Genomic DNA, 24926 nt, shown 5'->3' on the forward strand with positions numbered 1-24926 from the left:
TCGAATTATACTCAACAAGGCTTAAAATTGCTTTAAAAGAAGATGTTTTGTATAAATAAATCGCATTTTTTGTGTTAGTTTTTGAATTCAAGTTGGTAACAGTGCGAAGGGTGACGTGACATTGACATTAAATTATGCAGTCGTGCCAACTTAATTTTCGAATTCGAGGCCGTTCTGATTAGGCAATGTTTCGGTGGCAATAAAGCGAAAAAAGTCTTGCGTATGCACCGGAATGATTCGTATGAAAAATAATCCAAATCGAGTAAAAAAGCGAGTCTCGCGCTCGCACAAAAAGCGAAGAGACATCAGAGACGTCTCGTTTTAATTCGATGACGATCTTGATTTGTCCCGTCTTTGAGTCGCTTAATTTATACGACATGTTTACATATGTTGAAAACGAGCGGGCGCATTCTAATTGTCGGCATTTGGTGAGTCAAAGGGTCGCAGCATGCCGTGGACGAACGTGGCGCCACCACGAAACCGAACAAAAAAATGTATATCTATATAGAAATAAAAGAAGAAAAACACGACGACCGGATTCTCTTCTTCTAGCTTTAACAGAGAGGAGCCGACCCAATCGATTGCCACGGAGGTTGACAATAATTAAATATTTTTACGATCTATAGAAGTTTTTACAACTTTACGTGGCTTTTAAGACGCGAATTCCAAAAATAATAACATCTAAATTATGCCTCAGAGATCATCGCAATTTCCTTATAAGTTTTTAATTACATTTTTAATTGTACAGGGTGCTGCATTTTGCATGTCCGAATAGGGAATCTTCGAAACTAAGAGATTTAGAGAAAACGAGTGATACATTCTCGGGTCCGTTTTTTGAGAAGATAATTTTGGTCGAAACCGCATCCCGCTATCGTCTTTTGTTTTCGACTTATAAACAAAAGTTGACATTTTAGCGAAATTAAAAAAAAAATCATATCTTTCTTATTATAAATGATACACATTTGAAACAAAGACTCTATACAAACACTTTTTTACCGAGAATCTAATAATGTTATCAGCGGTTTTTTTTAATCATTCGTTTAGCTGTAATATCATAAAGTTGCTTTTTTTAAATTGGAATTATAGTTGGCTATGATATTCTAGAAAAGCCTATTTTTTCTGAACTGAAAACAATATAAATATAGTTTGATATTTTTATATACTTTAGATAAAAATATATTTAAAGTATATGAAAGTAGTTGGCCATGGAAAAATTATTTCACATAAAAGATGTGAATAATCTGGAAAATTTTGTGAACGTATATCAAGGTAAAAATTGTGAAATTATCAGAATAAGCTGTGTTAAAGTTGTTTTCAATTGAACAAATATATGATCGTCCCAGATTTTAATTTTTTAATTTTCTTATGATTAAGTGAAGTGCAATAGATGTGACGTTGATAATATTATGTGTTTTTTTTTACCGCAAATTGGATTGGATTTAGGTTTGTATTGATATTTTTTTGTAAAATAAAATTTTATTGACAGGCAATCATACAATTAACATAATTTTTTTTCAAATTTCTAGTTTATTTAGAAAATAGAATGACAATGTAAGCTAGCCATTTTAAATCTAAAAACAAATAATCTTTATTAATTACATCAATTTGATTTAATAGTAATTTATTATGCTGATTTTGAATTAATTAGTGTTTAAAAATTATTAAATTATAAATACTTGTCAAGTCAGGTCAGGTCAGGTTAGGTCAGGTTTTTCATAGTTTTAATTAAAAATTCAAAATTTTTTCATAGCCCCATATAAAGAAAAACCGAAATGTAAGGTTTTTTAAATATTTAAAAATAATGTATTACATAGATAAACACAGCAATTTAGAAAAAATAAGCTTTTCAAAAATATCACAGCCATCTATGATTTTCACATAAAAAATAAAACTTTAAGTTATAACAAATAAACGAATTGTTAAAAAAATTGCTGAAAACATTATCAAATTCTTATTTTGAATGATTTTTTTCTTTAAAGAAGAAATCTTACATCAAACTTACTGAAAACATTTTAGTGTGTTCATTATTATTATTATTATTATTATTATTATTATTATTATTATTATTATTATTATTATTATTATTATTATTATTATTATTATTATTATTATTATTATTATTATTATTATTATTATTATTATTATTATTATTACTACTATTAAAAACCAGTCTATCTATTAAAAAAACTGAAAACAGGTAATCCTTTGCTTAGAAATGAGAAAACACTTATAGAACACTTAAAAAAACTACAACAGCTCAGAAAATCTAAGCGCTGGCTTAAAAAAAATTGTTACTGAAATTATTATTAGTATATTTATTATTATTATTATTAGTATTATTATTTTTATCATTTTTATTACTATTATTACTATTAACAAACAATCCATGCAGCAAAAAAACTGAAAACTTCTTATTCTGACACAAGAGGTGAATTACGTTATAGTTTTGACAAAAACGGCTTATTCGGACGATTCTGTGCTGTAAAATAGTAAACTTTTATTGAATTTATTATTGTCTTAATGTTGATATAACTTTTATTATTATAACATTTGTATAGTGAAAAGCTTATGTATTAGTTTCAAAAAAAGTCGTTAATCTTAGAAAATTAAAAAAATTAAAAAAAATTAAAAACTAAAAAATTGCTCTTAAGAATATCAAATTACAGGTGATCCTTTGCCTAGAAATGCGAAAACACCCATAGATCACATAAAAAAGCTACAACAGCTTAGAAAGACTAAGCGCTAGCTAAAAAGGAGATTTGTTACTGTAATTATTATATAGTATGTTCATTATTATTATTATTATTACTAGTGATCCTTTGCTTAGAAATGAGAAAACACTAATAGGACACATAAAAAAATCTACAACAGCTCCGAAAAACTAAGCGCTGGCGTCAAAGAAAATTTGTTACTGTAATTATTATATAGTATATAGTATATACTATGTATATAGAATAAAGAAAAAATTTTTTTTTAAATTTCTATAAAATCTTAACTTTTGTTTATAAGTTAAAAACAAAAAACGATAACGAGATGCGGTTTTTACCAAAATTATTTTCTCAAAAAACGGACCCGAGAATGTGTTACTCGTTTTTCACTAAACCTCTTAGTTTTGAAATTTTTTTATTCGGACAACCACCTGTACAGTTGGAGGGAATAATATTGGACACGAAATTGTGGACAGATTTATTATTTGAGCTTCTTTACAATTAGCTTATTTTAATTGACCAAAAATAACACATTTATTCATTTCATGTAAAACAATAATTGCTTTCTACTATGTAACAATATTGTTGATAGCATTTCAATTCTGACGTTGGTAAATTACAGATACTCGAATAATGAGATTTTTAATTGTCAATTTGTCAGTTTTAATGGCTATTGAATGAACACAAACATTACAAAATTGTAATAATAAACGAATAAAGACTTGAAATAAATAACATTCTCGAATGCGAAAGCGGTCTTTTGATGTGTTTTTTTTCTTTGGATTTATTAAATTATGACAATATATTAAAAGCTGCACTGACAATATTAGACAAAAAATTAGATAGAACTATTGTTGAGATTTTAAAAAAATATGAATGAGTCATAACGATTTTGAAAGAAAAATTAAAAGCATATCAAGCGTTTAATTAAAGTTTTGATGAAAGGAAAAAGGTTGCCAGCCGTTCTTTCTTCAAAGGACAATGCTTTAATAATTAATTGTCCTTTAGTAAGCTTTCACAGGATTATGAAAAGAACAAAAAATTTTGTTTTTTAATGTTGCTATCGTTCTTTTACTTTTTCTTTTTCTTGAAAACTGTTGATGAAAGTGTAGAAATAAAATCAATATAAGAAAAAAAACAATTTTATTTTGGTAAAATCAGTGCTTACTTAGTTGTTTACACTTTACTACAAGTCAGTTTTCTTCTTTGGCCTGGTCGCGAACAGTGATAATGAGGTATTTACCACTCTGATCATAAGTTACAAGATGAGGGCCTGTGTGACTAAAATCAGGTTGAGCTTTGCCAATGGCAAATTTTTGGTTAATAGTGTACTCGTCTGCAGTAATGTCAGCAAACATTAGTTTCATGGTGAAAGGACAATTGGAGGCGAAATAATTTACTTCTTCTCTTCTTTCTTCGGATTTTCCAGCAGGAATAGAAACTCCTTGGAAGTTTCCAGCAGGACCATATTTATTTTCCCAATCATATGGATCGATTCCTGATACTGCGGTTGAAATAATGTCGGTTTTGGTGGCGTTGATCACCTTAAGATGGGTTTCTTGGCTTGGCATTTTCGGAAAAATCTCTAGAAATATTATTGCAGAAAACTATTTTCTATAGTTTTGGTTACTTACCAGAACTGCTCGTTAGTTGTTTTCTGATGCTAATTGAACGGTTTGTGGGCCTTTAAATAGTGGAAATCTTATCACCTAATCTAAATAATCAATTGTATCACAACAAAGAAAATTTAACTAGTTTGGGTCATTATTGCTTCAGAGGATAATAACCTCTTTATCTTGATAATTTACGAGAAAAATATTCAATGTAAATCATATCAGACAATTCAAATTTTTGTTATATTTTTATCAACACTGTTTTATAGTCAGCTTTTAGAAGTTCTATCAAATGGAGGCAAGAATGTTAATTTTGAAAGCGTTTGTGACTTTGATATTTCTATTCGTTATTTGTTTTTTGTGCTAATTTGTTGCAAACAAAATCTAATCGTCTAATCTAAATTTAATAATAATCGACGATATCAAAACAAAAAAAGTTTAGTTATTTTGAGTAATTAACCGATAATTATGCATTGGTTAACGACATTCTTATCTTGTTTACTTTAACTAGGCGACATACTCTTTAGGCCAAATTAAACTTTTTTTTGATATTTTTCAATAGATATTTTTAGAAGCGCGAAGATAAGAATGCAATAACAGTCTGTGCTCAAAATTGAAAAGGCTTTTAAATGTTTTTTCTTATTAATTGTTCTTTGGTTTTTGAATGTCCTTAATAAAAAATGATATTTTACTAAACAAAAGAAACTTAAACTTGTATGATCTATAAAATAGTAAAGAAAACAATTAAGATTCGAAAAATATAGAAACAATATTAATTGATTTTCTCTGTTTTTTTGTGTTAACTAATAAACCCAACAGTCAATCGTTTTCAATTTTTCAAGTTCTTAAAAAAATGACATTCTTTGGTTCTCTCCGTTAGTTTTTAACTAATCTGTTAAAATAATAAAAATAAACAATCAAAAAGTCAGATAAGTGTCTTCAATTAGCATCTTGCCAAGAAATATTTCTAATAAAATTTAAAGGAAAAAACTCCTAGCATGTGATGACTTGTATTATTTTAGGGCAAATACACGAATAATTAGACAGTATCTATTTTTCATTCATAGTTTCTTATCTGTTTCTTATCGAATTATAAGATAAAATCGTAAAGATATAACCGAGTATAGTTACCATTCATAGTCCTTGTCTTTAATAACAATGAATTAAGATCGTAGTAGGTATTAAAAGTTTGCTGCTTCTTTCCGGAAAAAACGAACAATGTTAGTATAAGAAAAATTTGATTTTAATGGTTGTCTGAGTAGATAAAAAATGGTACTTTTCAAAAATTTCATAGAAATAAAATAATTAAATGCGGCAAATTCAAATTCCAAAACCACCTGAGATCCTATACTCTTTTATAAACAGTCTTTATAATTATTTTTTATCAATTTGTAAGTTGTAACTTTCTTAATTTCAAAATGGGTTAGTTTAAAAAAGATTTTGTTTTAGTAATTTTTTTTTCAAAAGTTTTTATCATAATTGTTCAACTAATGGAAAAATGAAAAAAACGAAATAGTAAATGTCAAAATCAAATTTTATTTAATTGTTTACACCAAATTTACAAATTGATTTTTCACAAATTACTGTTCTTCTTTGGCCTTGTCGCGGACAGTGATAATGAGGTATTTACCACTCTGATCATAAGTTACAAGATGAGGGCCTGTGTGACTAAAATCAGGTTGAGCTTCTCCAATGGCAAATTTTTGATTGATGGTGTACTCGTCCACAGTCTTGTCAGCAAACATTAGTTTCATGGTGAAAGGACAATTGGAGGCAAAACGATTCACTTCTTCTCTTCGTTCCTCGGATTTTCCAGCAGGAATAGAAACTCCTTGGAAGTTTCCAGCAGGACCATGTTTATTTTCCCAGTCAAATGGGTCGATTCCTGATACTGCGGTTGCAAAAATGTCGGTTTTGCTGGCGTTGGTCACCTTAAGATGGGTTTCTTGGCTTGGCATTTTCGGAAAAATCTCTAGAAGTATTATTGCAGAAAACTATTTTCTATGGTTTTGGTTACTTACCAGAACTGCTCGTTAGTTGATTTCTGATGCTAATTGAACGGTTTGTGAGCTTTTAAATAGTGGAAATCTTATCACCTAATCTAAATAATCAATTGTATCACAACAAAGAAAATTTAACTAGTTTGGGTCATTATTGCTTCAGAGGTTAATAACCTCTTTATCTTGATAATTTACGAGAGAAATATTCAATGTAAATCATATCAGACAATTCAAATTTTTGTTATATTTTTATCAACAATGTTTTATAGTCAGCTTTTAGAAGTTCTACCAAATGGAGGCAAGAATGTTAATTTTGAAAGCGTTTGTGACTTTGATATTTCTATTCGTTATTTGTTTTCTGTGCTAATTTGTTGCAAACGAAATCTAATCGTCTAATCTAAATTTAATAATAATCAACGATATCAAAACAAAAAAAGTTTAGTTATTTTGAGTAAATAATCGATAATTATGCATAAGTTAACGACATTCTTATCTTGTTTACTTTAACTAGGCGACATACTCTTTAGGCCAAATTAAACTTTTTTTTGATATTTTTCAATAGTTATTTTTAGAAGCGCGAAGATAAGAATGCAATAACAGTCTGTGCTCAAAATTGAAAAGGCTTTTAAATGTTTTTCCTTATTAATTGTTCTTTGGTTTCTGGATGTCCTTAATAAAAAATGATATTTTACTAAACAAAAGAAACTTAAACTTGTATGATCTATAAAATAGTAAAGAAAACAATTAAGATTCGAAAAATATAGAAACAATATTAATTGATTTTCTCTGTTTTTTTGTGTTAACTAATAAACCCAACAGTCAATCGTTTTCAATTTTTCAAGTTCTTAAAAAAATGACATTCTTTCGTTCTCTCCGTTAGTTTTTAACTAATCTGTTAAAATAATAAAAATAAACAATCAAAAAATTAGATAAGTGTCTTCAATTAGCATCTTGCCAAGAAATATTTCTAATAAAATTTAAAGGAAAAAACTCCTAGCATGTGATGACTTGTATTATTTTAGGGCAAATACACGAATAATTAGGCAGTATCTATTTTTCATTCATAGTTTCTTATCTGTTTCTTATCGAATTATAAGATAAAATCGTAAAGATATAACCGAGTATAGTTACCATTCATAGTCCTTGTCTTTAATAACAATGAATTAAGATCGTAGTAGGTATTAAAAGTTTGTCGCTTCTTTCCAGAAAAAACGAACAATGTTAGTATAAGAAAAATTTGATTTTAATGGTTGTCTGAGTAGATAAAAAATGGTACTTTTCAAAAATTTCATAGAAATAAAATAATTAAATGCGGCAAATTCAAATTCCAAAACCACCTGAGATCCTATACTCTTTTATAAACAGTCTTTATAATTATTTTTTATCAATTTGTAAGTTGTAACTTTCTTAATTTCAAAATGGGTTAGTTTAAAAAAGATTTTGTTTTAGTAATTTTTTTTTCAAAAGTTTTTATCATAATTGTTCAACTAATGGAAAAATAAAAAAAACGAAAAAGTAAATGTCAAAATCAAATTTTATTTAATTGTTTACTCCAAATTTACAAATTTATTTTTCACAAATTACTGTTCTTCTTTGGCCTTGTCGCGAACAGTGATAATGAGGTATTTGCCACTCTGATCATAAGTTACAAGATGAGGGCCTGTGTGACTAAAATCAGGTTGAGCTTCTCCAATGGCAAATTTTTGATTGATGGTGTACTCGTCCACAGTCTTGTCAGCAAACATTAGTTTCATGGTGAAAGGACAATTGGAGGCAAAACGATTCACTTCTTCTCTTCGTTCCTCGGATTTTCCAGCAGGAATAGAAACTCCTTGGAAGTTTCCAGCAGGACCATGTTTATTTTCCCAATCAAATGGGTCGATTCCTGATACTGCGGTTGCAAAAATGTCGGTTTTGCTGGCGTTGGTCACCTTAAGATGGGTTTCTTGGCTTGGCATTTTCGGAAAAATCTCTAGAAATATTATTGTAAAAAACTATTTTCTGTGGTTTTGATTACTTACCAGCACTGCTTGTTAGTTGATTTCTGATGCTAATTCAGTTAGTTGTGGGTCTTTAAATAGTCGAAATCTGATCTAAATACTTAATCGATTTTATCAAAACTGTAGATATTACTTGTAATAAGAACAAAGCATATTTAATTATTTTGAGACACTATGGCCACATAGGTTAATGACATTCTTATCTTGCTTACCTGATTACTGATTAAGTATTCAAATTTTTGTTTCACAATATTACAAAGGACAAAAGACAAATAATTATGTTTTTTAATGCATTTAATGGTCGTTTAGTGCCCAAAAATCTGCAGAACTCGACAAAATAAAATAAAAAAATTCCGATTTTTCGCTACACATTTATGGTGGTATTTTCTAAATATCTATGTTATTCTGTTACGTTTATAGAATGTTATGACACCGCTTAACAGAGCTGTCTAATTTGCGATTCTCTTACTACCTCTGTAAAAATGAGGGTAACAGTGTTCCAATTTGTTCGAAAATTTAATTTTCTGTACAATAGAAGTTTTGACGTATGGCTTACTGGTACTTCAGTCAAATATTTTATTTGAAAATGTTAAAAAGTTTTGATAAAATTATCATTTCAAGCTTGGTGTCGCGAAAAGTTGAGCAAAAATTCAGCGAATGCAAAAGACGTGTGCTGAACGGGCAAAGAATATCCTTGTTTATTGGAAGAAAAAACACATTTTTTTGGGATTTTTTTTTCTTTTGTGGAATTAAATTTAGGTAATTGAATTGAATTCCAATTATTTTATTCTGTATTGGGAAGAACTTATACGCAAAATAAAGAGAAGAAATGCAGTTTGGAAGAAAAAAATTATTACTGAATGACAAAAAATGTAATTTAAAATAAATAATACAAATTAATAAACCAATGTTTTATTTTCACGGAGTAATGTAATGAAAAAGTGAAAAAAATTATGAAAAACGAAGAGTACACAGTGTACACAAATTTCGCGTTTCTGGCAATTTTGAATTGGTCTTCATTGGCACAGATTACCTTTATAACATTTTTAATTTTCTAACACTTCAGAAACCAATGGTTAGATTTTATAGATGATTGTAAGCTACTAGTTTCATCCACATATCACAATTTCTTAATAGTTTGGTAAAACTTCGCAAAATTTTTACAATTATATATTATTTAACAGAAAATGTTACAGTAGAAACGTTGCTAACAGAGGGTAACAGAGTTTACAAAATTTAAATAACAGCTGTAATTTTTACCGTAATAGAGCAATAACATAGTAACAAAAGTTAGACAATAGCACCATTAGTAAAAAAATATTGATAAGTATTTTCAAGTTGAAAGTATTCAATCTCCTACTTTCTTTCGTTTTTATTTTTATTTTATTATTCTAAAATCTTTATATTTAGCTTTTCATATTTTCCATTTTCTTGAAAACAGTTACTGTACAGACTTACTTAATTCTCTAATTGATAAATTCTTATCTGTTGGGTTAAACAAGCACTGGATGAGTTTAACAACTCTATTTGCGTCGTCAAATTAAAAATAAAATTTTCTACAATAAGTTCTATTTACAAAAGACCATATTTACTATTTATAGCCCTTGTCTTCCAAAAACTTAGTATTGTGTTCGGAACGCAACTTTAATAATTTAATAAAAAAAACACTGGTTTAGGTACAATATTGTTTTTTTTACCACAAAATTGCTGTAATAGTGTGCCCTAAAAAAATATTCTTGAAAAATAAAGCATTGTTTTGTTAAACATTTAAAAAATTAATAAATTTTGTTTTGAATAGCACAAATGTTTTCGTGAAAAAAATTTGAGCCTATTTTAAAGGATATTTTCAGTTTTTGTGCGTGTTTTATGCATATATTACTTAAACATTAGGCTTATTTTAAGACCTATTTCTGTGTTTTTGTCTTAAAAAGTCCAAACTGTAGTGATCAGTGAGTCAACAGAAAACAAAATCAGTACAAATTATCTTTGGGCAAAAGAAAAAATGTTTTTTGTAAACTACTATTATTAATTCATATTGTTTATGTCATTTCTTTTTACTTATTAGATCGATACAAAAATTAAACGTACGTGAACCAAAAGGTGTTTTGGTTGACAGTTTTCCAAATTCGTGTTTAATAATTTTAAGGTAACTATTTTACTTAACCTTACAGTTGTAAGGTTTAGTAAAAATCAAATTTTATAAAAAAACACTTTTTTGATGTCTAAATCAACATTTATTTAGTTGCTTCCATCTTAAAGTACAAGTTAATTTTTTTCCTGGAATTTGCCTTGATCGTAAACAGTGATAATAACGTATTTATCACCCTGATCATAATTTACAATATGATCTCCTGTATGGCTAAAGTCAGGTTGAGCTTTTCCAATTGCAAATTTTTGATTAATGGTGTACTCGTCTTGGGTCTGGTCAGCAAAGATTAGTTTCATGGTGAAAGGACATTTGGAGGCGAAATAATTTACTTCTTCTCTTCGTTCCTCGGATTTTCCAGCAGGAATAGCGACTGCTTGGAAGTTTCCTGCAGGACCTAGTTTGTCTTCCCAGTCAGATGGGTTGGTTCCTGACACCACTGTTGCAACGATGTCGGTTTTAGTGGAGTTTGTCACCTTAAGATGGGTTTCTTGGCTAGGCATTTTGGAAAAATCTGGAAATATTGTTCTACTATAAAAAATCTTTTTTTTTGTTGGATTTGTAACTTACCACTGTCTCTCGTTAGTTGATTTCTGATGCTATTGGAGTTGGTTGGGGGTCTTTAAATAGTCGAAATCTAATCATACAATCTGAATAGTCGATTGTATCCTAAAGAAAAAAAAATTGAATCGCTATTGTTTCTCAAAATAACAACATCTTTATCTTAATTAATTTAATTTCAAAATTCACAATTTATATCAAATGAAATCATGCAAGTTTTTCTATTATTTTTTAAATGTCTCTAACTCTTATTACAATTTACAAGAAGAACCAACTTAAAAACAGCGTGTGTTAGCATTAGTAGTGTACTATGACTATTGTACGTAGGGTAGTAACTAGCAATAAATTGTTAATCTTTTATACTAATTATTTACTTTTTATTTTTTTATTTACTCTGTTTTAATTATTGTGGGTACTTTTGTTCTTTAATTTTTCAAAAGCTGGCTGTTTTTGGTTGGAGTCAAAAACTTTGTTAAATATATTTTTAAATTGAAAGCCTTCTAATTCCTAGCTTTTGTTATACTGGACATCTTAGATGTATTCTAGTTTTATAACGTACGAGTATACTATTGTTTATGTCTTTCAAAACTAAATTTTTAATAGTAAGTATCTAATTATTGCTACAGTGAAGTCCAGTTATAACGAACTTCAAAAATGCGTCAAAATCAGTTCGTTATATCCAAAATTATTATTACTAAGCTATAAGTAGTAAATTAAAAAAAGTTTTCTGGCAGTTATTTTTACTTTACCTATGAAATAAAAGGAAATAAATATCTATTGTATTTTTTTATAGTTGCGCAAATATTGTGAAAGGTGATAGTAGAGCTCAAAAAACTTGCATTATTCAAATATTTGTAAATTCTGAGATATTGAGTATTTTGGTTAGCGAATAAATTTAGGACTAACAAAAATTTGAAATCAGTTTCGTCTCAAAACTTAGTTTTTTAAAATCTATTACATTGAGTTAAAATTAACAAAAACACCTAGAGAAAAACAAGTTCTCTTATAAAAAAAATAAAAATGTAAAAATTTAGCACCAATTTTTTTGGCGAAGATATTGATAAATTTTATTTCTTTAAATGTCACCCTTTATTATTCATATAATCATTGAAAAAAAACCCTTAATAAAACGCAAAGCTAGTTGATATTGCGTTTTTTGACGAATTTTTAGACGCTGAAGTAAAGATTGCACCTCTATATTTCAAAAACTAATAAAAGTAGTAAAAGTTCGGATAAAGTAAGCTGATTTATTTTAATTGAAAAGTTTGTTGTCACATTTTAAGTCAAATTTAGTTTGTTGTTATCTGGAAGTTCGTTATAAGCGGTAAAAAATACATTTAGCTTATGAAATTATTTTCGGTACTTGAAAAATAGTACGTTATAGCTGTAAGTTTGTTATAAGTGGGTTCGTTATAACCGGACTCCACTGTATTTGTTCTTTGATTTTAAAAAAGCATTTAAAGCACCTACTTTTACTCTTTAATTTTTCAAAAGCTGGCTATTTTTGCTTGTAGTAAAAAACTATGTTAAATATTTTTATATTTAAAACCTTTTTTTGGCTTTATGGTATATTGGACAATATGATGTTTTGTAGTTCTATACAGGGTGTATCAGAAATAGGTGTGTTAATTTTACCAAGTAATAAAACTCATCTACTACAACAATTTTTTAATATAATATTTTGGGAAATTTTTATTACAATTTTTATTGTTTTTTCAATTTCTTTTGTTTAAACGCGTCAATGTTTAATAATTAGTTTGTATTCACAGCAACAATTTGCATTGTTGTTTTAAATTGTTTAAAATAGTTTGTGACTTTTATTTTTGTACTTATAGGCAGGTACACGTTTTAATACGTTGTTTTTTTAATTTTAATTAAATTGGCGAAACTTTTAAAATAACATTCGTACTTCTGACACACCTTGTATACTGTTCCACATTATGTTTGTTTTTCAAAATAAAAATTTTAATAGTAATTATTGAGCTTATGAAAAGATTTTCGGTACATGAGAATCAGTATGTTATAGCTGTAAGTTCGTTATAGGTGGGATCGTTATAACCGGACTCCACTGTATATGTTCTTTGATCTTACAAATGCATTTAAAGTACCCAGTTTTACTATTCAATTTTTTAAAAGCTCGCTATTTTTGCTCTGAAGTAAAAAACTTTGTTAAATATTTTTATATTTAAAGCCTTTTTTGGCTTTTTGGAACATTGGACAATTTGATGTTTCGCAGTTTTATACAAGATGTACCAGAAGTAAGTGTGTTAATTTTACCACGTAATAAAACTCATCGAGTACAACAACTTTTCTATATAATATTTTGGAAAATTCTTATTATTATTTTTACTGCTTTTTTTCTTTTATTCCAAACAAGTCGTCAGTGTTTAATAATTAGTTTGTATTTATAGCGACAATTTTCATTGTTGTTTTAAATTGTTTAAAATAGTTCGTCACTTTTATTTTTGTATTCATAGGCAGGTACACGTTTTAATATGTTTTCTTTTCCAAAATAGATGTAAATTTGCGAAACTTTTATTGAAAAATTAAAAACTAATTGTTACCTGTTAAAATTAATTTATGTAAAGTCACAATCAAAAAGAATGACACTCTACCACTCAGGTCATATCGCAAAAATCCGATTAAAATCTTTTAAAACATAAATTTTAACAAGCCGGTTAGTTTACAAACTGTCCAGCTAGTTTACAAAATTTCCAGCTGGTTTATAAATTAGTTAAGATGCACATTAACCGTGTCATATTGAAATGATTAGTGGCTGCGGTTTTAAGGGTGTCATTCTTTTTGATCGTGACTGTACCTTGTATACTATTCCCTATTCTGTTTAAAACGTTTTTAAAAATAACAATTTTATTAATAATAAATCAAAAAGACATCAGTTAACATCCCACCTAAAAACAACCAATCATTTACATTACAAGGTGGTTTCTAGACTGGACATTTTAATAAAAATCAGAAAATATTCTTTAAAATTTTTTTAATATGGTTTTATTTATTTACCAGAATTGCACGATAATTGAAATTCGAAATCTAATCAAGTAATCACCTAATCTAATAAACAATCGATTGAAACAAAATTAGAAATGAATAATACTAATAAAAACAAAGACAATCTTATTATTTTGAGTCAATATTTTTTCAATAGTTAACGACAAATTTGTCTTGATTACTTTAACTGTAAAATATACAGTGTAAATCAAATCAAAACCATGCAATTTTTTCCCTACTTGTAAAAAATTGCACCTTATTTCAATGCGAACCAGTTTCGATATCCGGTCCTGGAAGTGAGTTCCGTGGCGCCACCGCTGGCGCCCCCACAAAACAGCCTCTCCCTTGTATTCCTCAACAATCCGTGAAGATCGGCGTCAAGCCTCCAAAAACACCAAGCCAACCTCTAGCGACGCAATGGTCTATGAAAACGTGGAAAATATTATTTCCATCACCTCCCGTACACAATTAAGCGTTCTTTTTGTCTCGCTTAATTATATTTAATTGGGTGCAACGTTTTTATTGGCTCACAAATCATACAAGGAATCGTAAAATCTCTCCATTGTACCTTTTCCGAAATAATAGAAAGGTAATAGCTTCGGGATGGCGTTTTCCTCTCTTAATTTTGAATTTATTAATGTTTAAGTTCGTTAGGACAGACACCGGATTGTGGTAATTAAACGCCAGGGCCGGACTGGGCCACAAAACTTAAAACTCGGAAATTAATTAATTGTAGAAGCTGGAAAGTTTAAAGACTAGTTCGGCCCTGTGAGGTGGCTTAATTAGGGTTGAGAGGAAGTAGTGATTAGTCGGAGCGAATAAAATTGGAAATATATGGGAGACGTCGGCAAGGTGGAGCATCTGCCAGGCCAGGGGTGACTCTGATCTTTATTATACAAATACTTCGAGACAATCAAAGTTGTCATTCAAGCTGTTCATCTGTACTAAGGATGTATTTAAGATTATTTACTGTCTTCATGAATCTCCTGCTGATTTTACCACCGTCATTAAAGTTGTCTTGAACTCTACACTCCTGTAATTAGCATATTTAGCGCTCAATTTTAATTACGGTTGAGAGTGGCTTTCGCGTCGTAACTCTTTAAACAATATTTTGTCGTAAACCGAGCTCAATTGATAAGAGTTTGCTAGAACTGGGAGAGAGAGCCCGACTTGGCTCGTCCATAAATCAGCCTCTAACGTTACCTATCTATCAGAACAAGTTATCTTGTCAAGTTAGCAGCGTTCAGTGGGCATTCGATGTTCGTCTGTTGGTAGAAATGTCAAGTCCTTTGTACCGGAGCCGCCTCTAAAAGGATTATTATCGGGTTTTTTCCGGTTGATAATTATCGAAAGGAGGAAAAAAACGCTCCAAGTTTGTAATTAGATACGAAAAGGGGCGAAAGTACTTAAAAGTTAAATTAATAAGCGAACGAGTGAAATTACCAAAATGATTTTTGATCGCGTGAGACCAGAATAGGCTTTTCGTTCGAGTTTAATTACCGGAAATAATTTATTCAATTATTTCAAATGTATTGATTAAACTCAGTTTGTGTGATGGTCGGTTGTGTTTAGCCCGGCTGTTAATTGATGTCTTTTTGCGGTGCGATTGTTTGGTTGCGAAAAATTGCAATCATGACATGGTTTACTGAAATTTGTGTACAGAGTTGCCCAAAACCACGCGTGCTAGATTTATTCTTTTGTTGTAAAAATGAGCCCAAAATATAACGTAAATATAGGTATTAGAGTGATAACGAATGCATTAAGTTAATTAAATAAATAAATTAAATAGATAAATCCTATTGAAACAATAAAACAAAGTAAGATAATGTTTTATCGATTAGTAATAATCATTATTAAGAATTTGGTTTTGCAAGACTCAAAAATAATGCTGAGTAGTAGCAGAAACTACAAAACAAACGCAAAAAGCCAGAAAATATCTAATAAAATTTTTGATTACAACAAAAGGCCAGTTTTTGAGAAATCTAAAGACTAGTGAAGAAATAATTAGAACAGATGATTGTCCTTTGAGGTACTTACCTAATTAAAGAAATAATCCTACGTACAGTCAAACAAAGTGAAAATGACGCTTTAATTATCAGATTGCAAACTTGAGGTAGTTTCAAAATAAATTTCTTTAGAAAGTGAAATGAAAATTTAATTCAGAATTAAACTAATTCGAATTAAGTTAACACATATTTTGCATTGACAAACTCATAGTTAGTTAAATGAAAATGTTAAGTTGTTTTAATAAAAAATTTAACATGTTAAAATTTAATGCTTAAAATTTAACACTTAACTTTGATTTTTCTTATAGACGCCATATTTGACATTAGAATTTTAAAAAAGTTTATTCTTATTTTTATTATTTATATTATTTTATATTTTTATTATTTATATTTATTTATTTATTTTATTTTATTTATCTTATTTTTATTCTTGATTACAATGATTATTACATGACATGATCGAATCTTACATGCTGATTAAAATGAAGAAAAAATCGTTTTTACAAAGAGTGCTTTGGAAAAAACGTCAAAAAATGTTGTTTGACAAACTAAATTTTGACAGCTCTATTAAATATGCGAGCAGGTTTTCCATAACTTTTTCTTGTTTTGTTTTGCAAAGAATAAAATTCTAGCTTATCAGGTCGTTTAGTCTTTAAATAAGTAAGCTTGGCGGAAATGTAAACCATCCAGATCCAAATTCAATTAAACCTCTAAAATAAATCTAGTTTGTTTAAAAACAAAATAGTTGGCGTTTTTTCCAAAGCACTCTTCGCAAAAATGTTTTTTCTTCATTTTGATCAGCATGTGAGATTCACTCATATCATGCGATACATCGTTGTAATCGGGAATAAAAACATTTTTCAAAAAATATAAAAAGCGAATATGGTTTTCCGAAGAAAAAGCAAAGTTGAGTGTTGTATGTCTGACATCAAGAACGCTTTGGTAAATATGATGAAAGTTTTAGATTCTTTATCTGGTTTTTTTGATTTTTGCTTAAAAAAATAACGAAAAGTATATATTTACTTTACACTTATTAAACTAATTCATTGCGATTATCACGTGCTGCAAGCCGTTTTTAATTGTCATTAAAAATAAACCAAAATTATTTATTTAATTTAACCATAAAAAAAACGAAAATTAGTTAATTTTTTTTAATTCGCCAAAAATTTTTATAACTATAATAGTTTTTTAAATTTTTAGTAGTAGTAAACAAATTAACAAAAACCATTTTTTAAAAAATATGCATTAATAAGGTGAAATTGTCAAAAAACTAATTATAAATAATGTATTTTTTTGACAGACGGTTTTCCAAAATTAAAGTAAAATAATTTTTTTATGAAATAGGTTTTCTTTCTTTTCAACTTAATTTTATGTAAAACGATTTATAAAAATTAAAAACTTTCTATTGTTATTTTCTGATATTGTTAAAATGCTATTAATTAATACTAATTTTTATTCAAAGTTACTATTTATTTACGCTTATGTAGTAACAACACAAAAGTTTTTTGTTTTAAGTTTGACATCGAAATAAATTAGATTAGAATCAGTTTGTTAGATTTCTCATCGTATTATAATTTTTAAACATTGATGAATAAACACAAACATAAAAAATTGCTGACTTTTGATGGTTGTTAAATTTTACATTAAAAAAATACATTTTTATTTAACCTAACGTTTGATAATGTGAAATAAATGGCAACTTAATTCAAATTAGTTTAATTCTGAATTAAATTTTAATTTCGCTTTTTGTAAATTGTTAAAGGAGTTTGTCTTAAAACTACATGTAATTTGCAATCCGGTAATTTACGACAAAGAGTTGGCATCCACAGCAGACTGGTTTATTGAGATGTCATTTTCACTTTCTTCGACTGTACCAATATTCGTACAATAATTATTATTATTGTTTGTAAGTTCGTACAAAATAGAAAAACTTGATTTAATTTAATTTACATATTTTGCAGTTAAGTTAATCCAGTTAAATATGTCATTGATCATTATTTTATGACTATTTTATGTGGCTTATATTAATTAATTTTTTTTAATTTAGAAACAATCGACTACTTGGATTAGGTGATTAAATTCTGACTATTTAAAGACCTACAACTTACTCAAACAGCATCAGAAATCAACTAACTAACGAATAACTCTGGTAAGTCAACAATATTACAAAAAAACGCTTTCTTGTAAAATAATATTTCTAGACTTTTCCAAAATGCCGAGCCAAGAAACCCATCTTAAGGTGACAAACTTAACCAAAACCGACATTATTGCAACAGTGGTATCAGGAACCAACCCATCTGACTGGGAGAACAAACTGGGTCCTGCAGGAAACTTCCAAGGAGTCGTTATTCCTGCTGGAAAATCCGAAGAAAGAAGAGAAGAAGTAAACCGTTTTGCCTCCAACTGTCGCTTCACCATGAAACTAATGTTTGCTGACCAGACCCAGGACGAGTACACCATTAATCAAAAATTTGCCATTGGAAAAGCTCAACCTGGCTTCAGCCATTCAGGAGATCATATTGTAAATTATAATCAGGGTGATAAATACATTATTATCACTATTTACGACCAAGCCAAATTCCAAGAAGAAGATTAAGTTGTAGTAAGATGTGAGCAACTAAATAAACGTTGATTTGGACATGATAAAACTGTTTTTTATTAATTTGATTTTTACTAAACCTTTCAACTGTTTACTTTGATAACAATTTTTAAGAAAACGAAAATGTAAAAAGACGTTATTTATTGTTATTTTATTGTTATGTGTTCATCATGATCTCTCTTGAAGCTTGAAATAAAATCAACAATCCTTGCAAGATAAGGGCAATGAATGGTAATTCACAATTTCATTGATTGATTTTATCAAAAATTTGCCAAATCATACAGTGTTATTAAACTCACTCCAGTGTACAGCGTGCTCAAAAAATGGCGCACCAACTCAATGGTGTGTGGTAGAGAACTGGTTACATATAAAGGTAAAAATAGTAAAAAAAAATCTTTGTATTAAAGTTATTGATAAATAACGGATTTTAGATAAATGATATGTGGCAACGTTGTCTGACAGTCATGATCGCAATAGAATTTAAGCAACAATAAAAATAAATTATTTTTGAAACGGTTTCCTAGGAAATAATTCCCAGTGTTGGCACATCTACACACTGTGATTTTTTTGATGAATTTTAATTTTTTTAAATTAAAAAAACTGCTAAAATGTGATAGTAAATTTAAAAATTATTATTCATCGTTTTGTTACGGAACGATTACCTGGTACGAAACATGAAAACATAAAAAAATAATGAAAACTAAAGAAGTTAACACAATAAGTTTGTAGCTCCAGATTTTTTAAAATATGACTTTAGGAATTTTTTCAACATTTTTCCCGTAATCTGCACTTGCTTCTCAATAACGTACCACTGAGTTGGTGCGCCAGTTTTTGAGCACCCTGTATATTTGAACACGTCAGATAAAAATTATCAGTTAAGTACATTACTTAAACGTGTACTTGTAAATTATTGAAATTTGATTATAAAGACACAAGCGCCAACTTAGGCCTTGTTAGAAACTCCCAAAGAGTTTCTACTCTTACAGAAAACCCACAAAAAAAAGAACAAAGTAAATGGTTACGCCGACACTACTTTTTGAAGATAAGAGCAAAGATAAACATTTTACCAAATGTCAAATCAATTATGGTCTGTTCAACAGTTTGGTAATTACTACTTTTGATTACTTGCCAGACGGTTCCACAGGAAAAAACATTATGTAGTAAACCCATTTCATATTAAATTTTTTTAACAAAAATTTGCAAAACTGTTGACTGAAAGAGCTACGTTTAGTTTTGTATAAAACTATGGTAAAAAGAAAATACAAAATAGATAAATACTCATTTCATTGTTTATTAAAATAAAAACAGATAGGTAAAAAATTATTACTGAAATATAGACACGGCTTATTTAAATGTTTATTTACCCTAAAACAACACAAATCAGCACACGGTATTAAAAATACCTACTTGGCAAAATGCCAGTTCAAAATACTCAACTCTGACTTTTTGGTTGTCTATTTTTATCATCTCAATAGGGTATCTAAATACTAACAGAGAAAAACAAAAAAATATTTTTTAATAAGAACTAGAGAAATTGAAAACTAGTGACTGCTGTGTCCTTTATTCAATAGAGAAAAATACAGAAAAAATCAATTATTATTGTTTTTACATTTCTTGTTTTGAATTTTTCCTTTAGTTTTCTTTAGATGGTAATGGAATAAAAAATAAGGTTATATGCTGTTTAAAAATACATGAAAATATATTTAAAATATATGAAACTCTGTATATACTGGCAAATAACAAATAACAATACAAAAGTTAAACTAAAATACGTATTCCATGTTTTTTCCTGTATCTAAAAAAGTAAGTCCTGTAAATTTATTAATGTTCTTAATAAAATATGCAAATTTCAGATTCTTTATGCAATATCTGTTGCTTATTAAATTTTGTTCACACAATGTTTTGAATTTTTACTTAGTTTTTAATTGTACGAAATATTTCTTAAGAAATATTTAAAAAAGTTGAAGGATTTAATATGATTTAGAAGCATATTGCACAGTTACAGTAAACAAGAGAAAGATGTCGTCAACCTATGCATTAATATTGATTCAAAATAACTAAACTTTTTTTGTTTTGATACAATTTATTATTTAGATTAAGTGATTTCGCCAGTACCAGAACACAACCAACAAACGGAATTAAAGTAACAAACGCTTTCAAAATCAATATTGTTTAAATTTTGATTTTCTTTTGCAAGAGTATAAAACATTTTTAATAAATATTACAAAAATTTGAATTGTCTGATATGGTTTACACTAAATATTTCTCACGTAAACTATCAAGATAAAGGTGTTATTAACCTCTGAAGCAATAATGACCCAAACTAGTTAAATTTTCTTTGTTGTGATACAATTGATTATTTAGATTAGGTGATAAGATTTCCACTATTTAAAGGCTCACAAACCGTTTAATTAGCATCAGAAAACAACTAACGAGCAGTTCTGGTAAGTAACCAAAACTATAGAAAATAGTTTTCTGCAATAATATTTCTAGAGATTTTTCCGAAAATGCCAAGCCAAGAAACCCATCTTAAGGTGATCAACGCCACCAAAACCGACATTATTTCAACAGCAGTATCAGGAATCGATCCATATGATTGGGAAAATAAATATGGTCCTGCTGGAAACTTCCAAGGAGTTTCTATTCCTGCTGGAAAATCCGAAGAAAGAAGAGAAGAAGTAAATTATTTTGCCTCCAATTGTCCTTTCACCATGAAACTAATGTTTGCTGACATTACTGCAGACGAGTACACTATTAATCAAAAATTTGCCATTGGCAAAGCTCAACCTGATTTTAGTCACACAGGCCCTCATCTTGTAACTTATGATCAGAGTGGCAAATACCTCATTATCACTGTTCGCGACAAGGCCAAAGAAGAACAGTAATTTGTGAAAAAGAAATTTGTAAATTTGGTGTAAACAATTAAATAAAATTTGATTTTGACATTTAAAATTTGGTTATATTTTCAGTAGTTAATCAATTATACAGGGTGTTTCGTCTAAACTCCACATTAGGAGTATTGAAAGTTCTAATAAAAATATTTATTTGAAAGTTGGTACTCAGTCATAATCTGCAGAGTTTTGCTTAATGAAAATATTTTCAAGATGGCAGCTCTTCCGGTTATACCGAAAGTTGTTATTAACTTTTTTATTTTAAATGAAAAGCTTTGTTTTTCTCTGCCTTTTTTTGATTAGTTGAGTTATTTTAAAAAAGTTTTTATTGGTTTTTCCTATACCTAAGTTTAAAAGTTTTTTGAGATATTTATGATTTTTTGAAAATTTTTGAATTTGTATCAGTCACTCAAAAACCCTGTAACTCGCTTAGTTTTAGAAATTTCAAAGTCATATTTGGAGGATTGAAAAAAAGGCTAATATCTGTTCTTCAGTGTGTTCAAAATTAAAAAGGAAGTTAATAAACTCAAAAAATTTTTAAGCTAAGTTTAGAAAAGTACCCATAATTTAATTTTTTCAAATGGGATGTTTTAATTTTATAAAAACTACTGTAAAAAAACTCTAGTAATTTAAAAACGCATTAAAAAATATAGCTTTTCATTTAAAATAAGAAAGTTGATAGTGATTTCCAGTATAACCGAAAGTGCTGCCATCTTGAAAATACTTTCATTGAGCAGGACATAACAGATTATGGTTGTACACAAATTTTCAGATGACTATTATTATTAGAACTTTCAATACTTCTAGTGTGGGGTTTAGACAGAACAGCCTGTATAAGAAGTTTTGAAAAAAAGACATGATTTTTTTAAAAACTTATATTTAAGTTGCTTTGTTGTCTGTTTGTCTGTTTCATATTTTTGGAGCCAAATTTGAAAAAGTTCCCGTTGTTTCAATAAACTGAAATTTTGCATACTTACGTAATCTACGTGACAATGCAATCCAATGTGGTTAAATACTCTCTAAAGATTTATGTTATGTTTACAAAGAGGTTTTGAATGTGTACATACCGTAACTTATACCAACATTAACGGTATGTTGATCATTGAGAAATATATTAATACCTAATCATTTTCATTACGTTTCGTTACAAACAAATGTCGCTGTTTTTTTTAAATTCATTTATCTTGGACGATATATTTATCTTATTTTTATTCTTGATTACAATGATGTATTACATGACATGATCGAATCTTACATGCTGATTAAAATGAAGAAAAAATCGTTTTTACAAAGAGTGCTTTGGAAAAAACGTCAAAAAATGTTGTTTGACAAACTAAATTTTGACAGCTCTATTAAATATGCGAGCAGGTTTTTAATAACTTTGTCTTGTTTTGTTTTGCAAAGAATAAGATTCCAGCTTATCAGGTCGTTTAGTTTTTAAATAAGTAAGCTTGGCGGAAATGTAAACCATCCAGATCCAAATTCAATTAAACCTCTAAAATAAATCTAGTTTGTTTAAAAACAAAATTGTTGGCGTTTTTTCCAAAGCACTCTTCGCAAAAATGTTTTTTTTTCATTTTGATCAGCATGTGAGATTCAATCATATCATGCGATACATCGTTGTAATCGGGAATAAAAACATTTTTCAAAAATATAAAAAGCGAATATGGTTTTCCCAAATTTTTTAAATTCATTTATCTTGGAAGATATATATATATATATATATATATATATATATATATATATTCGTATGACAGAAAAAAAAGGACAATAGTACATTGTATATAGAAGAAATCACAAAACTTTTATAGTAGATAACCAAGTTTTAGCTTGTGGCGACAGTTGATGGATTTCAACGATATAGTATAGAGAGAGAACAGAAGTTAGGATGTTCTTTTAATGCTAATAGCTGTATACCACTAAACAAGTTTGCACAAATCAGCAAAATAATGGTGTTACAATAATACGGCGAAACTATATCTCAGAGAAAAAGTCGTTTACAATAAGTAAAAACTAAAAAGCAATAAATAAAAAAATTGAAAAAAAAAAGGTTTTCTTAGGAAAAAGTTTTTATTCGAAAAATGCACGAAAAAATAAAAAATAATAAAAAATGTTTTTGTATAATAGAAGAATATTTTTGCTTAAAAATTAGGATTTTATTTATAAAAGCTTTTGGAATGATCATAAATCCTAACAATATACAGCGTGACAGAATTACTTTCTTAAATTGAGCACTGATCCCAAAGTTTTTGTAAATTTTAAATCGTAATTTGTAAGCAAGAGTATTTTGTTCTGATAGAAAAACATTATTTTTTACTTTATAGTGCATCTTTTAAATATGCATATAAGCTTTTTTCTAAAAAACACTTTTTTTAATTTTTTTATTCTCTACGAATTTGGCCTTTGGTAATGCGTGACTGGGTTATTATTTTTCAATTTTAGTCCACTTTATTCAAATCTCTGTAAAATTAAATAAAAATCTGTCAACAACTGGCGAACGGGTCGCCTGCGGTGCGAATCGCCGTCCTTTCCAAAAATCTGTATAAATTATTTTTTAATGACCATTCCCAACCCCCTGGAGCGGCGCTCCGTCACCATCACAATTTTTCCCCGTGAAAAATTTCTCTATTCTCATGAGATGCGAGCACATATCTTGCATGCCATGGCCGAAATGCCATGTTGATGCTAATGGATGATGAACAGATAGCGCCAGAGCTAACAATTACGAAGAGGACCACAGTCGGGGACCATTGTTTTAATTCGGATGACTTCAGAATGTGATTATTCACAAATATTCAGTTACGTAATGGCTGATTTTTCGGAGGTCTGGACGATCCCTCGTCACACGTCTGTCACTTTCTAATTGCGTATCGGATGTCACTTTCGAAGCGTCAGCGGACGATGTAAGACAAGGTATTGGATACCAATTAAAAGATACGAAACACCCATCAGATGCCCGGGTGGAATGTCAACCCTGAGGACAAGAGGGGAAGGGGAATTCAAAGGATTCTCCGCGGTTTTTAGACTCAAAATTATAAATTTATCAAGAACTTAAACAAAAAGTCAATCTTTCAGCATTTTATTAATTGTTTCTATTTTCCATTTTTAACACACTCGTTTGAGTGGCAGCACTTTCGGTTATTTCGAAAATCGCTATCAACTTTCTTATTTTTTATAAAAAAGTATATTTTTTAATGCGTTTTTAAATTACTAGAGTTATTTTTAAATAGTTTTTATAAAACTGAAAGATTTCATTTGAAAAAATTAAGTTACGATTACTTGAAATTGATCAAACTTAACCTTAAAATTTTTGGGTTTGTTAACTTTATTTTCAATCTTGAACATATTGAAGAACAGATATAGGCCTTTTTTTTAATTCTCCAAATATGATTTTGA

At 28.5% G+C, this 24926-nt stretch overlaps 5 long non-coding RNA genes and 1 other non-coding gene across 6 annotated transcripts; 2 read left to right on the forward strand and 4 right to left on the reverse strand.

The window, feature by feature from the left end:
• Nucleotides 1–3834: 3834 nt before the first annotated feature.
• LOC103313448 (hypothetical protein) lies at nt 3835–4478 on the reverse strand. Its single transcript, XR_010335104.1, has 2 exons — nt 4343–4478; nt 3835–4293 (listed from the first exon to the last, which is right to left on the reverse strand). It is a non-coding gene; the product is annotated as a hypothetical protein (transcript).
• Nucleotides 4479–5837: 1359 nt separating this feature from the next.
• On the reverse strand, nt 5838–6555 carry LOC135266896 (uncharacterized). Its single transcript, XR_010335105.1, has 2 exons — nt 6343–6555; nt 5838–6293 (listed from the first exon to the last, which is right to left on the reverse strand). It is a non-coding gene; the product is annotated as an uncharacterized LOC135266896 (long non-coding RNA).
• A 1282-nt stretch (nt 6556–7837) lies between these two features.
• Nucleotides 7838–8477, reverse strand: LOC135266977 (uncharacterized). Its single transcript, XR_010335199.1, has 2 exons — nt 8343–8477; nt 7838–8293 (listed from the first exon to the last, which is right to left on the reverse strand). It is a non-coding gene; the product is annotated as an uncharacterized LOC135266977 (long non-coding RNA).
• A 2055-nt stretch (nt 8478–10532) lies between these two features.
• LOC660996 (uncharacterized) lies at nt 10533–11169 on the reverse strand. Its single transcript, XR_010335078.1, has 2 exons — nt 11038–11169; nt 10533–10981 (listed from the first exon to the last, which is right to left on the reverse strand). It is a non-coding gene; the product is annotated as an uncharacterized LOC660996 (long non-coding RNA).
• Nucleotides 11170–18048: 6879 nt separating this feature from the next.
• LOC100142600 (uncharacterized) lies at nt 18049–18688 on the forward strand. The gene is made up of 2 exons (XR_010335112.1): nt 18049–18189; nt 18242–18688. It is a non-coding gene; the product is annotated as an uncharacterized LOC100142600 (long non-coding RNA).
• A 2240-nt stretch (nt 18689–20928) lies between these two features.
• LOC107398114 (uncharacterized) lies at nt 20929–21591 on the forward strand. The gene is made up of 2 exons (XR_010335108.1): nt 20929–21083; nt 21133–21591. It is a non-coding gene; the product is annotated as an uncharacterized LOC107398114 (long non-coding RNA).
• Nucleotides 21592–24926: the final 3335 nt, after the last annotated feature.

Source organism: Tribolium castaneum, chromosome 8 (assembly GCF_031307605.1).
Source record: "Tribolium castaneum strain GA2 chromosome 8, icTriCast1.1, whole genome shotgun sequence".
NCBI lineage: Eukaryota > Metazoa > Arthropoda > Insecta > Coleoptera > Tenebrionidae > Tribolium > Tribolium castaneum.